Source organism: Aedes aegypti, chromosome 2 (genome assembly GCF_002204515.2).
Source record: "Aedes aegypti strain LVP_AGWG chromosome 2, AaegL5.0 Primary Assembly, whole genome shotgun sequence".
Classification (NCBI taxonomy): domain Eukaryota; kingdom Metazoa; phylum Arthropoda; class Insecta; order Diptera; family Culicidae; genus Aedes; species Aedes aegypti.
In genome coordinates this window covers 91,798,483-91,816,568 of record NC_035108.1, presented here as the reverse complement: position 1 = coordinate 91,816,568, position 18,086 = coordinate 91,798,483, and the positions used below count along the sequence as shown (strand labels likewise).

General features: G+C 38.2%; 1 protein-coding gene across 11 annotated transcripts in view; it reads right to left on the bottom strand.

The window, feature by feature from the left end:
* LOC5578975 (protein FAM46C) overlaps window positions 1-18,086 on the bottom strand; it is a 296,248-nt gene that overhangs the window by 8,500 nt on the left and 269,662 nt on the right. The gene's annotated exons all lie outside the window — the stretch shown is intronic.

Sequence of the window (18,086 nt, the reverse complement as noted above, 5' to 3'; positions counted from 1 at the left end):
TTCATGTTCCCCTGTTATTTCAGGAGCAGCTTGTTGTTATTATAACTTAATTCAACCAAGTTGCAACAAATTAATTAATAAACAACATATATAAAATTATCTAGCAATTTAAGTACTAGGGTAAAACGGTTTTTCGTCCAAAGTAATTCTTTCAGGATTCACTATGAAAAATGTAGAAATTTTCTGGAGAAATTGGGTGGTAATGTAAATACTGAAAGAAACCCAGTAAAAGTTTTCTGTTTTAATTCCTGAAAGATTACCAAAACCAATTCTTGAGAGTGTTTTGGTGATTGTTCAACAAAAATTTGAAGGAAGCTCTGGATTTATTTAATCACAAATATTTGGAAAATCTATGCCAGCCGAGGTTAAATCTCGATTTATGAGCAATTGTATGGAGAAAAAAACTGGAGATTGTTCAGTGAAATCCATCTAGGAATCATTAAAATATTTCGTAACGCAATATATCAGAAGAAGTGCCAGAAGGAAACACACAGTATTTCTACTGCTGGTCCTCTTAAAGTTACCACTATCAAAATTTGTGCTTTTAAAAATATCTTAAAAGTTGAAATCAACATTCAGACCTGCTAGGGTCAGACCGTATAAAATAGCGGAACGTATAAAACTGATTAGATCGTTGGAAATCATAATTTATGGAGAAAACATTCATGAATCTAGGACCGTAGTTCGGACTCAATATCTTTAACATTTGAACCTGAGTCTTCTTCAGGGCCGCAATTAGCTAAAAGGAGGTTCGGGGCCCAGATGGCCGTAGCGGTAAACGCGCAACTATTCAGCAAGACCAAGCTGAGGGTCGTGGGTTCGAATCCTACCGGTCGAGGATCTTTTCGGGTTGGAAATTTTCTCGACTTCCCAGGGCATAGAGTATCTTCGTACCTGCCACACGATATACGCATGCAAAAATGGTCATTGGCACAATAAGCTCTCAGTTAATAACTGTGGAAGTGCTCATAAGAACACTAAGCTGAGAAGCAGGCTCTGTCCCAGTGGGGACGTAATGCCAGAAAGAAGAAGAAGGTTCGGGGCCATATCATGTGTGAGGTCGATTGATCAACATCTGTTTTAATTATTATTAAATCTATATGGTGAAAAACAGAATAACTCATACTCAGCATGGTTTTTTAAGGGACGCTCAACATGCAAAATTGTGTAGAGTATGGGTAGTGGACGCAAAAGTGTCTGCTCTTTAAAGAGAGCTATTTTTCAAGTGAATCTGCGGTGCATTAATTTCGTGCTACACAGTGTTGTGATTCTGACATATGGTGCTCCAATGATTTGATGGAGTTTAAAACAGATGTGTTATTTTTGTCAGTGAAAACTCTGAAAATTTGTTTGCCAAAGTTGCAAAACCAATGGCCGAAGATCATGTTGTGCGGTATAACCGTTGTATGCGATACGTTCGTGATTGTGTGGTAAATACCTACATTACAATGGAATGCGAAGAACGTTTCCCTTTTACATATACCACGTAATGTTCTATGTTATGTGTACTGTCTTCTAATATAAGTGAGATATATATGTGTTCACAGGCACTCAATCTGTGGTCATCATTGATGACCATTTCTCACCGGTACCGCTGTAAAATTCTGATGCTGATGAGTAGTTAAGGGCTTTAATTGCCTTTGGCTGATTTTGCTGTCAGAAATTAAAAAGAGGTAAGTTTTCTGATTGTAAAATTTCAAATGGACGTTCCCTTCTGGAGTCACACAACTTCGTGAAAAGGTTATTTATGGATGTTATGATCATTTTGTCTCGAAACATGCAGAAACATGTTTTTTTTTCGTTTCTACGTAATGGATGAAATGAACTTTGAATGTTCATTTATCTTTACCATTTGTATCTCAATATACACATATGTGTGTTATCACATTTCAGTTGTTTTGCGTTGGTTGTGTAAAATGTGTTATACTGTGAAGTACGAATTGGATACTGTTGGCCTACAACAGACATATCTGTTTATGTGTATCTAATTTGATCACACAACTTCATTAGGTTAAATGTGTGATCGGCACATACCAAGTAATTACGTATGTGGTCAGTTCATCACACTGTAAGTTTATTCATGATATTTGTGATGTCACAAACACAATAGCATATCAATTTCATCTACACAATAGTGACTTTTGAAGTTGGAAACACTTCTTAACGCCAAGCTCTTTCTTTCTTTTGGTGGATTTCATCGAGTCAACATCGTTGTTTCTCCCGAGCTGTGATATTTCATCTCTCGATTTTTTTTTATTTCAGCATGGCTGCCAACAACGTTCCTGAAGTCGAGATGCAGAGTGCTGAGGCTACATCTGGTAAGGTTGTGACCACCGAATCCCAGTTTTCTGAATCTGGCGATTCTTGTGCCATAAAAACAGGTATACTAGCTGTGCCTTCTACTGCTGTGATTAACCCAGGAGACGGTGTTGGTTTGCCACGTGCTGAAGATGTGCCTCCCAGTGAAATTTCATCGGAGGCCTCTAAATGGCGTTTTTAAGTTAGGCTTGAGAATGGTCATTTTACACCTGCGTTAAAAGACGCCCTTCTGAGGGATTTGAATGTGTGTCTTTACTCTTCTCCCTCATCTTCTTTCAACCCTAGTTTTAGGGGCTGTGGCCTTAGGTTTGGGGTTGTCTGGTTTTCTCCAGACAACGAACCTAGCTATAATTGGCTTATTGAAAAGCTCACAGCAATTAATGAAAAAGCTGGAGACCTTAAGTTCATAATCGAACCTTACGCTGCACACCAGAACAAAATCTGTGTGAATATTCCTTGGGATCCCAAGGAAGGTCTGCGTGACGCAAATGTTTTGAAGAGATTGAAATTTCAAAACCCCTCAATTTTAGCTGATCGCTGGAAGGTTGTGAAGACTAGAACAACTGACAACAATAAATTGTTGTTATGTAGCATTGATGATGCTTCTCTGGATGTTTTGCAGAAGCAAAACTTCCGGTTGAACTACGGGTTCTCAAAGTTACAAGTAGATGTACTTCTGCGGAAGAAATTTGCTAAATCAAAACAAATGTAATTTTTATTAGCAGTCTGCTTATATTAAGCACCAAATTTTGCATAGATTTCTATGCAAATAATTAACTGAACTTCGGGTTCCCATTTTTAAGCAAGTTTTGTAGCTTCGTCTTACAATTGAGAAAGGGGCTGAAATGGGTTGCGCAACGAAGTGATGCGGCTGGTTTTGATAGTAAATCCATGTTATTTTCTATCAAATCCTTGCGCATCGCTGCGATACACATTGCAGTCCATCCTTTACAATCCGTGCGGCGGTTCTTTCAGTAACATCTCCTTTAGATGTTCTGATAAATACAAGTTTTCTCTCTACTCTTTCCTATCTTTCTATTACCATACCACCCCCATCCTTTCCCTTTTCCGCTCAGGTAAATGATGTTAAGGCTGTTGTTTGGCGAGGCACAAATCTCCCAACTGGTGGGGAACGTGCTGCCAGAGCCATTTTACTGATACCAGCATGGTTTTTTAAGGGACGCTCAACATGCACAAACTTGCTGGAGTTCGATAATTATTCTTTGACAGCCATGGATAATGGTAATCACGTGGAAGCTCTCTATACAGATTTCAGTGAAGCTTTCGATCGTATTGACATACCAATGTTGCTTTTTAAGTCAGAAAAAATAGAATTTCAACCGGACCTTCATAAATGGGCAGAGTTTTATCTTACTAATCGTCAACAAATAGTAAGATACAAAGGAGTAAAATCTATTCCAATCAAAGTTACATCGGGAGTTCCTCAAGGGTCTCATTTAGGGTCATTATTCTTTATTTTATACGTTAACGACATTTCCTTCATTCTTAAAAAAAGTGAAAGCTCTCATATATGCTGATGACATGAAACTGTTTCTTGAAATAGCAAACGATGAAGACATGCATCCTTTCAAAATGAAATTGAAATCTTTTACAAATGGTGCAATAAAAGCTTTCTCCAATTGAACGTGAAGAAATGTAATTCTATATCCTTTAGTAGAAAGCGTAGTATACCTAACACAACAGTCTACCTAGGGAATCAATTACCATAGCATAGCATAGACTGACTGTACATGTCAATGGTTGCTACTCCGTGATTGATCGGAACTGGTAAGAATTGCACTACGATGCAAATGAATAAGGGATGGGAGTTTCCACTTACTCTCGAAGTGCAATTTTAGCAGATCTAATATTATTGATCAATAACGGCGCCGGCCAAGTCCTTACAGTCAGTTGGGATGGGGAAGGAATGTTAGGGTGTAATGATTGTTGCTTCTGTAGAAGAAATAGACCGAGAATACCTCTGCATCTCTACAATCACCACGGGAAGGGTGTTTATTAGTGAGGGAGGAAAAGATCTGGGAGTCACCTCTGGTCGATGATGTGATCCATGGACAAGGGGGAAATATACGACTTATATTTAAAGCTAGTTTTCTATTTTTGTCTCGAGAAGTTTTTGGTAGAAGCTTTAAAAAATGCGTCAACATCTATAATGTCGAACAATTCTAAAGATGTTTTTATTAATGAACTGAATATTACATGTATACATTTTAAATTATATGAAACAGGAATAATGCCGACACTTGTAGTGACGAACTATACATAGTTTGTTTGAAAATTACATATGAGTATTACTGTGCATTTTGTCTCGATATGGTAGAAGTTTTAAAAAATACGTCAACATTCACAATGTCGAACAATTCAAAAGATAATATTTAATAATGTCAAAAAGAGAAAAATATATGTATATTGATATTGTATAAGAAAATAGCATAATGCCGACACTTATAGTGACGAACCATACAAAGTTTGTTTTAATATTACTTAAAAGTTCCGCTTTCAAGAAAATATGTTATCACAAGCATGAAACGAACTCACCAGTTGGTAATCCATCCTCGACTGAACACAAAACTGGCACTGACAGCAAAACTTCTTGGCGTCCCGACAACAAACCGTCTTGCTTGTGCCTTCCCAAATACCTACCCAGCAAGACGCTCCAAAACAGAAAAAAAACTCTTTGGAGACGAAAACACGCGCGAAACCGTGAGCAAAATCTACCCGACGACGCAAAACCGAACCGTCCTGCTTGGGCTTCACGAAGCACTACCCAGCAAGACGCTCCAAAACAGGAAAAAAAAACTCCAGCGACGAAAAAACGCGCGAAATCGTGAGCCATATCTATCGGACGACGCAAAACCGAACTGTCCTGCTTGGGCTTCACGAAGCACTCACAATTAGTAGAAGAATGTGTAAGAATAAGAGATTTAAGAGTGATTTTAGATTCCAAAGTTACTTTTATAGATCACTATCATACAATTATCAACAAGGCAAACAAGATGCTAGCATGTATAAAACGGTTTAGCTATAATCTTCACGATCCATACACTATAAAAACATTATACATAACCTATGTGCGTTCAATTTTAGAATACTGTAGCGTAGTTTGGTCACTATTTTCAACAACCCATGAAAATCGTATAGAATCAGTTCAAAAACAATTTCTATTGTTTGCACTTTGAAAATTAGGTTGGACAAGGTTACCTCTACCACCTTATGAAGCACGATGCATGCTCATTAATATTCAAACATTGAAGAAACGTCGCGAATTTGCAATGGTCTCGTTCGTAAATGATATAGTTTCGCATCGTATTGACTCGATGACACTTTTGTCAAAATTAAATTTTTATGCTCCTTCAAAACAACTGCGAAGTCGTAATATTTTTATACAAACCATCACCGCACAAATAATGCCAAATTTGAGCCTTTAAATCAAATAATGTCTGTTTACAATAAACATTGCGAAACCATTGACTTTACTATGACAAAATCACAACTAAAACAAAAAAAATATGTCAAATCAAAATTCTAACTATATTAAGAAAATAACGTTTTAAACTATATAATATTAAGTTTGAAATTGTAACAAAATGGTCGACTTCTGATTGACGACATGAAATAAATAAATAAATAAAATTAGAAATTGAAATAACTCAAAACTATTTTTGTAAAGGTCCCCAAAATGTGGGAGCCAAAGGCTATGTTCACGCCGGGGCCCTCGGCCCACTTTGAATCTAGCCCACCTGAATAAACAAAAATAAAGCATAATCAAGGGGCTCCATATAACCATGCCATGTGCATTTTGATTTTGGGGACTATCAGAATTATCAGTTTCTCACAAACTATTTCATTTTTTTTTATTTCTGTGATATATCTTTACTGCGATTTTGGGGCCCCTAGGAATTCGGGGCCCGGTGCGGACCGCACCCACCGCACCCCCCTAGCTACGCTACTGGCAACATCGTCGTCAACTGCAGAAAGCGTCACGGTTTATCGTGAGCATGACTTGGTGGTTTGTAATTTCTGACGAAGCGGACGACTGCTCGGTTGGTTACCCGACGATTATAATGAAATTGTGCAAACATTTTTCAAGATTCGCGGATGTTGGGTTCTTAATTTACGGCTAAATGAGACCCCCGCGAACTGACGGCAGCAGCAAAGCAACGGCACGTGCAAACATACAGCCATATCCTTCAGACGTCAATCGAAAAGGAAATTGAAACGGATCAAACGCTGTAGTCGTCGTCACAAATCGCCTTGGTCGCAGTGTACGAAATTGATTGATCCACGTTCTTCGTCTCAGTGGAGAGGCCCAACACGGATCTAAAAATCGAATGTGTCCTTGCCTTTTTAATGGGGGGGCAGCACGCAATCAACATTTGGCAGCAGCAGCAATATTAACTTCACCAGAAGCCATACAACCAACAACAGCACCATCATCGGCCGGTCAATTTATTTAGGTTGGGATTTCCCTTCGAGCGGGAGCCAAAACAGAGCGCGTTAAATCATTCAAAGTCACGTCTCCGTGTCTTGGTGTAGCATGACCCCCAAATGTGTAATAATCTCGGTTCGGATACATTTTCGGTTCCAAGAGCCGAAACGTAAAGCTCGGTCGGAATGCGTGGTAAATTCCTGAAGGCTTTTCTCGACGCGTGAACTGAAGTCCATTTGGAAACAGTAACCAATCGGCCAATCAGGGCGAAAAAGCATTGAGCCAATCACCGGATCTCCGGTGAGTCGAGAGCGGGAAATTCGATCAGAATGACATATAAAGATTATAGCACGTTTTTATAACAGTTGTTAAAAATAACAGAAGTTGATATACATTTGTTATCAGGATATAAGTTAAGAGAGTTCGACTAGTAAGGAGCTACTAATTTCGGCGCTCTTGGGTAATCAAAACGACTGTTACAGATTTTTTCCAACGTTTAGACTCAAATCCGAGTCTTCTTCAAGGAGAAGACTCGGATTTGAGTCAATAAGTTGAAAAAAAAAATCTGGTTTCGATTACCCAAGACTGTAGCGCCAAAATCAGTAGCTTCAATGTTATCAGAATGGCTTTCTTCTTAATGTGTTATTCAACAGATTTTTAACATCATTTGTTATATTCTTAACATTGCATTTGTAAGTTTGTTGTTCATTGTACAGTAACATAATTTGTAATAATTTCGTTGATTCAAATCATCCTTGAAACACATTTCTTTAAAATGGGGGTTTCTGTTCTTGTTTTATTTAGAGGAAATCCTGATATAATTTATATCAGTTATACTGTACTTACAACTGATGATATGAAAATATCATATTAAAATAACACATTCTGTTACAATCCTGCTTTTTCCGTCTAATCGGGCAAGCACACAAACCGGACTTTGACGACGGAGAGCAGGACTAGGTCACTGGATTCTATGGAAAGGTGCGTCGGTTGGCTAGTTGGCTAGCTGTTCAATCAACCAATCTAAGGCGCAATGGCTGGTTAATTCGATCCAGCAGCAGCGCCTTCAAGGGTGATCGAGTTCCAACCAATCAAAGCGACCGAGTTGTAAGCAGCTAAATTAGCCTGACAGGTTTGAACTTGCGGCGAACGACACCACTCGGTAGTATTGCGCAATCTGGTCGGTTATGTGGAAACAGGTGTGACCTGAACGGGTCATTTCAAGTTCATTGATTTAATAATAGTGGTGTACTGGGATAGACGAAGGCTATGTAATACAGAAATTATTGAGTTCTGGTGTGAGAACGTAATCCCAGGAATTTGATCGCCAATAACCTCCATTTACGATTGCTAACCTTATGTCTAAAGTTGCTGACAATATTCAGTTCTGAAATAACAGCAGTTCTGTGTCAAAAATTCTTCATGTGGGATTATTGAACGTTTTGAAATGGACATACGACTGACTTGAAAAAAAAAATAAAAAAATTTGGTTTTGCCAAATATTTGAATCTCAATTGACTACCTACTTTTCCGTTTTACTCCGCTAGCAGAAGAAATTGCTGTATGATATCCAAGCAAGGGAAAAATCACTCACTCAGCCGAACGCTACCGATAAAATATCTGCAAAGTATCTGCTGCCACCGAATGTTCAGTGACTGCCGAACGCTGTGTGTGAGCGCAATTCCGACGAACCGTGAACGATTGAGATAAACCGAAAATGAAAAGATATTCGGAGCGGAGAGAGCACCTAACCGCTCTTAAATGGGAGACACGAAAGAACACGATCGCCATTCAATCACTGAATGCTTTCTCCGAAATGTACAGATTTTGCGTTCACTGAATCATTTCGCCTTGCGTATTCCCAGCCAGTGAACGCTCTTCAGCTCTCAAACACGAATGCCACTCGTGCGGAATCGGAATGTAAACAATCATTCGCTACAGCAATCGGATGCATTCGGCACACGGAGTCGGTAGTGAATCATTCCGATGCCGTTTTTGTCTAATGCAGCCCACAGACGCTCAGACGGTTTGACCAACATTGACTCCACCCCCAAGTTAGTCAAACCGACTTATGTTGATACAATCGTTTGACCGACTGTCAAGGTTGGTTGCAGCAACACGATATTTCTTCGCATGTTTTGAGACTTGCCGAGAGTCTAGTGAATATGTGATTGTTATTTTTTCGAATGCTGTGGCTGTGAGGGAGAATCTTTTCGCGATTTTCTGGCAATGATCGCAGTAAGGAAGAGAAGAACTTTCAACATTTAAGTATAGGAAGAAATAAATATTTAAGAGGAATTCCAGTTATAATTCGTACGAAATATTCCGGTAAAACTCATAAATTATGACGGGTCTCTTTCGGGAAATATTCTGAGCAGCCCTTGATATGGGACTGGCCATGGCATTTTTTTTTCAAACATTCTATCCAGAATATTTTAGTCGTTTCCTCTAGTTATTCTGCTTTGAAGTTTTTCCAGGAATCCATAAGCCATAAGGATTCCACCAAAAGCTCTTCCTGGGATTCTACCACGAATTTTATCAAAAATTCCTTCAGAAATTTATTGACAGATTCAACCAGAAATTCCTCCGGGGAACATTTTTCAGGCATACCTTCAGGAATTTTTCCTAGGATTCCTTTAGAGGTTCCTCTACAAATTATTGTGGATTTCAACCACTGATTTCTTCAAAGATCTGTCCAAAAAAATTCCAAGGAATTTCTTCAGGGCTAACTCCAAGGCTGCCTCCTAGAATTCCTCCAGATTGTTATAAAAAAAATCAAAGATTTCTTCAGAAATTTATCTAGAAGTTAGTTCCAAAGATTCCATCACGCGTTATCTAGGAATCACATCACGAATTCTTTCAGATACTTTTCAAAAGATTTCTAAAAAAAAAAACTATCACCATAAATTCCCCCAAGGATTTCACCAAGACTTTTTTAAGGGCTTGCTCCTAGGACTCATCATCCTTGAATTCCTCAAGGAGTTACATCAGAAAATCCACCAGGAATTTCTTCAGCGATTCTTTCTAGCAATTTCTCAACAGATTTCTCCAGGGATCTATACAAATACTTCCCAAGGGATTTCTCCAGTGGTTCATCCAATGCTTCCTTCAAGAATTCCACCAAAAAATCCTCCAAAGATTCATTTAAGAATTACTTCAAGCATTTCTATACAGATACTTCCCACAATTTATCCGAGGATTCATTAAGCTCCTCCAGAGATTCCACCAACAATTCCTCCAAGAATTCCATCAGAAAGCCTTCAAAGATTTGAAGAGAAATACTGCAAAACAAAAATCATCAAAACTTTATCAGCAGGAATTCCATTAGAGATTCCACTTGTAATTTTTTGAGAGGATCCCCCAGGTTATCCTTCGGTATTCCTCTAGAGAATCTTCAATAAATTCTTTTATAAACTTCAACAGTGTTTCCTCCAAAGATTCTTCCTTGTATCTCTGAAGGGACCCTACGAGGCATTCCTCCTGGGATTTCTGCAGGAAATACTTTAATAATCTAATATAAATTTCTCCGAGGACTCCTAAAGGAATGTATCCATCAATTCCATCCAGTATTTCTTTAAGGATTTTTCCCCAAGGAATCTACCAGGAATTACCTTAGAGAATCTTTCAGAAACTCCTTCAGGGGTTGCTTTAAAAGTTCTTCCAGAAATATACTAAGAAATCTCTCCAGGAAACTCTCTAGGAATTAATCTATTGATTTCTTTGGTGATACCTTCAAGAAGTTCTGAAAATATATCTCCATGTATTTTTTTTTCAGAAATGAAATAAAAATCTTTTAGATCTACTTTAGGGATACATCCTGAGGTATTTGGAGAAATGTGTTGTTTTAAATTCTGAGTAAATATCCGTTAACTCCCTGGAGGAATTTATGATAATCCTGAAGCACAATCCTAGTAACACCTTTGAAGTATTTTATGGTTGAACTTCTGGCGAAACTGTGGTAGATTTTTCTGGTGGTAATTCTAGCGAAACACTGGTGATATTCCCAGTGTTAACGCTAGAAGAACTCCTTGTGAAATTCCTTAAAAAACTTCTCTCGCGAAAAATTACAGGTGATATAATTAGGGAAAATACTGTTGAAGTATCTGAAGGAATTACTAGTGGAATCTTTATAGGAAATTGTGATCAAATCGCATAGGAAATTCGTTATTGGAAAATTGGAGTTCATCTTGGTGGCATCCACGAAGGAACCTCCCAGAGGAATCCCTGAAGGAATTCCTGTTTTAAATCTCAGGAGGAATTCCGGATAGAGTTACTGGATGATGTACTGGTAGATTACCAAATTACAGGTTAAACTCTTATAATAAATTTCTGGTAATATCGCTGGAGGATTCCTGAAAACCGCCAAGAATCCCTGGAGTTATTCCACGAGAAATTCCTTGAAAAATCCGGAGGAATTTTTTGAGGATTTCTGGGATTGATTCCTCAAGGAAATCCGGGAGGAGCCCCATGATGAATTCCGCGAGGAATCCTTTGAGAAATTCCGGAAGGAATCTCTTGAGTAATGCAGTAATGGTACTTATAAGAAATTTCTGATAAAATCCCTGGAGGAAATCCCGATGATCTTCGAAAATCGTTGGACATTTTGCTGGAGGAATTTCTTGAGGATTGATTCCTTAAGGAATTTCGGGAGGTATCCCTTGACTAAATCCGGGAGGAATACCTTAAGGAACTCCAGGAGGACTACCTTGAAGAGTTCTTGGATGAATCTCTAGAAGTTCGGGTACTATCTCCTAATAAATTTCGAAAAGAATTTATAATAAATTAACCCAGAATAACCCTAGAGGGATTCCTGAAGGAAACTTTAGAAGAATTCCTGATAGAATCCCTGACAGAACTTCTGATGGAATCCCAGGAGGATTTATAATAAGGTGTTAGAAGTTTTTCTAAAGGAATCCATGAAAGAACTTCCGATGGAATCCCTGCAGAAATTCCCAATGAAATCTATTGAAGAACTCCTTCAGATGGAATGCTTGGAAAAACGTGTAATGTAATCCCTGAAGTAATTTCTGATAGAATCATTAGAGAAACTCTTGATAGAATTCCTGTAGAAATTCCAGGTGGAATCTCTGAAGGACTCCTAATGGAAACCATAGAGGAACTCCTAATAAAGTCCTTGAAAGAACTCCTTATGGAATCCCTTGGGAACTCGTAATGAAATGCCATAAACGACTTCTTATGTTTTGCCCTGTGGGAATTCCTAATTGAATCCCTATTGGAACTCCTGATAAAATCCTTAGAAGAACTCCTGATGAAAATCCTTTGGAACTCCTATTGAAAGACTCAGAGGAACTCCTGATGGAACTCTTGATAGAATCCCAGAAGAAATTCCAGGTGGAATGTCTAAAGAAAAAGCTTATGAAACCCCTGAAGTAACTGTTCTTGAAATCCCCAGAAGAACTCCTGATGTAATTCCCAGAAGAGATCCTGATGTAATCCCTAGAAGAAACTTCTGATGCAATCCCTCGAGGATCCAGGTGAAATCTCTGAAGAAACTTCTGACACAATCTCTAGAGGTACTCCTGATGGAATCTCCAAGGGAGCTCCTGTTAAAATTTCTGAAGAATTTAATGATGATTCCTGAAGGAATTTCTGACGGAATCCGGAGGAACTCCTGATGGAACCCTTGTAGGAATTCCTAAAGATATTCTTGCAGGAACTCCTGATGAAATCTTCGGAGGAACTCCTGATGAAATCCCTTGAAGAATTCCCTATGGAATCACTATAGGAACTCCTGATGAAATCCCTGGAGCAATTTCTGATAAAATTTCTGATGGAACTCCTGATAGAATGCCTAGAGAAATTCCTTATAATATCCCTAGAAGATCCTGATGAAATTCTTAGGTGACCTCCTGATATAAACTCTGGAGGAAGTCCTAATAGAATCTCGGAATAAGTGTTAGCTGGAATCTCTGAAGGAACTCTTGGTGGAATTTCTGGAGGAACTCCTGATGAAATCCTCAGAAGAACTCTAATGGTAGCCTTAAAGGTACTTCTAATAGAATCCCTATTGGAATTCCTGATATAAACCCTGGATGAACTCCTGATGGAATCGTTAAAGGAATATAAAGATATTGTTGGAGGAACTCCTGATAGAGTCCCGATGAAATCTCTAGATGAACTCCTGGTCAGTTTCCTGAAGGAACTCCTGATAGAATCTCTTGAGGAATTTCGGGTGAAATCTCAGAAGAAACTCTTTATGGCATCCCTGGAGGAACTCCTGATGAAATCCTTGGAGGAAATCCTAAATATATTGTTGAAGGAGCTCCTGAGGGAATCAATGGAGGAATTTCTGATGAAATTCATAGAATAACTAGTGATGAAATCTCTAGAGAAACCCCTGATAGAATCTCTGGAATGAATTCCAGGTGGAATCTCTGAAGGAACTGCTGATGGAATCGCTGGAGAAACTTCTAATGGAATTGCTAGATGTATTCTGATGAAATCCCCAGAAGAATTCTTGATGGAATTCCTAGAGGAACTTCCGATGGAATTCGGAGAGGAACATCCGATGGAATCCCTAGAGCTAGTCCTGATAAAAACCTTGAAGGAACTGCTGAATGAAACCTTCGTGAAATTTGTGATTGAATCTATAGAAGTTCTCCTGATGGAATGCCTGGATGAAATCGTATTGAATTCCCTAGAATAACTCCTGATTCTAGAGGTCTTCCTTAGCCGAGTGATCAGAGTCCGCGGCTACAAAGCAAAACCTTACTGAAGGTTTCTGGATTAAATTTCCGGTCGGTCCAGGATCTTTTCGTAATGGAAATTTCCTTGACTTCCCTGGGCATAGAGTATCATCGTACCTGCCACACGATATATGAATGCGAAAATGGCAACTTTGGCAAAGAAAGCTCTCAGTCAAAAACTGTGGAAATGCCCATTGCACTATAAGCTGAGAAGCAGGCTCTGTCCTAGTGAGGACGTAATGCCAAGAAGAACTCCTGATTCTCAGAGAAATCACTGATGGAATCCCTGCAGGAACTCGTGATAGAATCTCATGAGGAATTCCAGGTGAACTTTCGGAAGGAATTTATAAAAGAATTCTTACAGGAATTTCTTGTTAAATCGCTGGACAAAATGTTGATTAAATTTCTGGAAGAACACCTGGTGGAATCATGAAGGAGTTTTGGAAGAATTCCTAAAGATATTACAAGAGGATTACCTGGCGAAATCCCTGGTAAAATTCCAGATGGAATCTCTGCAGTACAAATCCAGGTACAATCCTTGGATGGATTTTTTGAATCACAGGTGAAACTGCTGATGGATTCTCTGAAGATATTTCTGGAGAAATTGGTTGAGGATAATTAAAGAATCTTTGGCGAATTTGCTCATGAAAAAACTCGTTTGATTTTGGCCGACCGATTCGTCAACCGTCAAATTGGTTTCACAAACTGTCAAATTGGTTCGTCAAGCAGCATCACACACGGTCAAACATAGCACCAACATGAGCATCAACCTAGAGGGCGGAGTCAATGTTGGTCAACCCGTCTGAGCGTCTGTGGGGTGCATTATGGTTTGTAGTCCACCAGCAAAACCAATTAGTCCTTCACGCATTGCTGTCCCCAGCGAACCTACCAAAGATTTTCTCAGGGAATTCTTACAAAACTATCTCCATAAAGATTTGAACCACAACTTCAACTATAAGTTCTCTGAATACACTTCTTGAATCCAACTTTCAGTAAGAAATTGCTTCAAATATACACGTTTAACTACGTGGATTACTCCAGAAAGCTTTGCCAAGTTCGCTCATGAACTATTCTAAGGGTTGCTGTAAGAACTCCTGCAGAATGTTTTCAACAATTTGTCCAAGTAAAATTTCGTCCAAGAATACCTCTGAATCACACAGACAGAATAATAACAGTGTTCGGCATTTCATGCAAAGTATCGATGTATGCTTTTGGGTTAAAATAACACGAAGGCATATTTAAACGTTATTTATATCAGCACGCTTAATAGTTTGATTTTGTATAGAGAGAAAAATTTCCATAAACCTTTGGCACTAAGCTGATATAAGTTGAATCAAAAGTTTTATCAGTTTTATTGACAGGCTGAGCTTTTGAATTGTTTTGCATTAGCACGCAAATATATCTTGTTCAGCGGAATATACCTATCGTGCGAGCAAAATGAATCATGTTTTTCTGTTACCGTAATCCGGGGTAACATTGATCAGCGGGGTAACATTGATCGGGACGACTAATCTTGTTAAACGTTCAAATAAAGATTTATTGACGAAGCATTCTCGAACCATGAATGGTGCCTCTCTTTCGTATATTCATAAGCTAATGATAATTAAGGTTTTTGCCAAAATTGCGTTTAGTTTATGCGCAAATTTGTCAACTTTTTGAAACTATGATTTCTATCATTTTCACTGACACTACCGAAAATTCATGTCTCACATGAGTTCTACAGACGATTTGATCAAGGAAAATGTGGGTGTTACTAAAAATGGCATCGCCGAAAACGATTCCGTTGTCAAATCTTTCATAAGTTTATTCATTTAGGCAACATTAACTAAATACTATTACGAATGTAGAATTTCCTGAGGATATTGCCTACTTTTAGGCGTATTACGCGGTTCAAGGTGTTTTTAATTTTGAAATAACTCAAAAAGTAAATGACTTGTAAGAGTTTGGTCTTCATATTCAGTTTCAGGGGCCCTGATTTTAGCAAGTAATGACATTTCCAATATTAGCGAACGTTGTTTACTTGGGTGATCAATGTTACCCCATATCAGCTGAATCAAAAAAATCACTTAAAACATTTATTTAAACATGTTTAAATCTTTCGAAAAACAAAATAAAGTACTTAGCTAGGAGCGGTGGGTGCCAGTACTTGTTTTAAAAATATGAAACTTGTAACATTTGTATTATGAAATGAAAAATTTAAGAAAAACTAAAAAAAATGATCAATGTTACCCCGGATTACGGTATGCTTTCAAATCAGGTGATGTTGTCAAGGATTCGACCAGGAATTTCACTAAGTACACCTCTAAGCGTTTGCTCTAGAAAGGGATTTACTCTAAAAAGATGCTTAGAGTAGTATGCAAAGTATAATATGACCATAATATTGTTTAAGGAGTTGGGGATGCCTCCAGCAAGTTGACAGAATACCTTAAAACATTGGAATTTCTTATGAGATTCTTCCCTTAAGAAGCCTTCTCTGTTTTTTTTTCATGAATTTATCCAGGCATTACGTCTGCAATAATTGATATAATTTTTTTTTCGTTGAACTCTTAGTGTTTTTACTAGAGATTTAACCATCGCAATGTTTATATTATATATTTTTTAAATTTCTTTGCTAGCGTTGCGGAAACGTTTACATGTATGTAGAGCTTTTATTTCAAAACTCTCAGGAGCCTGTCAGGTTAAGAACCTCAAAGAGAATTTTTTTCAGGATTCCATTCAGACTTCTCAGCATCCCACTAGAAATTACAACGATTTCGTAAGGGAACTCAAACATCCCAGTGTAGTGAGGATTTTGAAGATATCGCTGAGAATCTTTGTATTCTGCTGATAGTGATGCTGAGACCTGCATCGTTGGCCATGTTAGCATTAGCTTTGCAAGTCGTAACGTGCTAAATGAAAAAAAAAAAATCGTTTGAAATTCTTCTACCATTGATCTACCATTTGAAAGAGAGTACGCCCTTTCATAGCCATTATTAAAGCAATATGAGAGAACTGATACAAACGTAATCTTGTATGATTTTTCGAGCAGTGCACAGATCTTCTCTCGTATTGTAGTAAGAAATTATTATGTATGCTTTATTCTTGCTTCGACCGAAGTGCCCCAAAAGAACTTATACTACACGAGAAGATGGAGAAGTAGTTTGCGGACATGTTGGAGATCATCCTCAAAGTGAAGATGATTGCTGCCAGATTAGAAGCATAAACCGTGCAATGTTTATGTAATTTTCGAGAGGCGGGAGTGTTTCCGTTGAAGACACTGAAGCCAGTGGATCCATTGATATATGACCCCTTAGTCTTTTGTGAGAATTGAAATTCTAGTACTTTTTGTTGACAATACGGAGAAAAGTTTTACTCAAATGTCAAATGCATATTTGAACAAATCGTATGCATACCTGAGAATGTAACTAAAAGCTCAGATAACTTTTTTTTTGGCATTACATTCTATCCTGCCACTCAATTTAGTGTATTTAAAGTACTTCCACAGTTATTAACTGAGACTTTGTTTTGCCTTTGTTGCCATTTTCGCGTTGGTATTGTGTATGGCAGGCACGATGATACTCTATGCCTTGGGAAGTTGAGGCAATTTCCATTATGCAAAGATCCTGGACCAAAAGTTATTTGAACCCAAAAACCTTTAGCAGGGCTTTGTTCGGTAGCCATGGACGATACCACTAGCCTAAAGGTAGCCCACAGAGCCCAGGAAAACAGGTAGAAAAAGTGACACCTTCTTCAAAACTCTGTGTAGGAAGCTTCTCCACCATTATCGGGACTAAACTTCCCGATAATGGTGGATTCATGGTCAACCATAAAATGTAGAGCAAACAGAACACCTTCATCCACCTCCGTTCAGCTTTTTTTTTCTCTGCCACTCAATTCTCAAGGGGAAATAACTTCATCGAAATTCAATTTGCTCCACCAGTCCGCATCCTTCGAGAACGATGAGGAACGATGGCTGGCGTGGTCATCCATCATCACGGGGTTCTCTGCGGTATTCGACGTAACCATTACCTACACTGTACTTTGGAGACCACGGACCTACAGTATTGGACAATATATAGGTAATAAACGAGTTGAAAAGTACTAACAATTAAACTAAAATATTTTTTTCAAACAAAAAAACATATTTTATAACATAGAAGAGCCTTTCAAGCGAATCCCACGTCATTCTGTCTAAGTTTGCAGCTTTGGCACTATGAAGCTATTTCTTCAATGTTTTGAGTTAAGTTAATTATTAAAAGTTGACGAAAAACTTGTTAGTGTAAGAAAATGCAATGAAAATGTTTAAGGTGAAGATGAATCGAAGCCAAATTTCAAATTTTCAAGAGCACGGATCTGGAGAACCAAGCATCCTTTTACTGAAAACTTAATCGATTGGTCACTCGCTGGTGATGATCAATCGATTAAGTTTTCAGCTCAAATGGGTGTTCGGTTCTCCAGATCCGTGCTCTTGAAAATTTGAGGTTTGGCTTCGAAGCATCTTCACCTTAAATTCTAGTTACATCTCAACTATTGTAATCGAGCTTAAATTCAGCTCGGTTTATAAAATTTTTAGATCTAATCCTCTAAAGTTGTTCATTTTGCATGCAAAACAGATAAAGTTGCAAATGAATTGT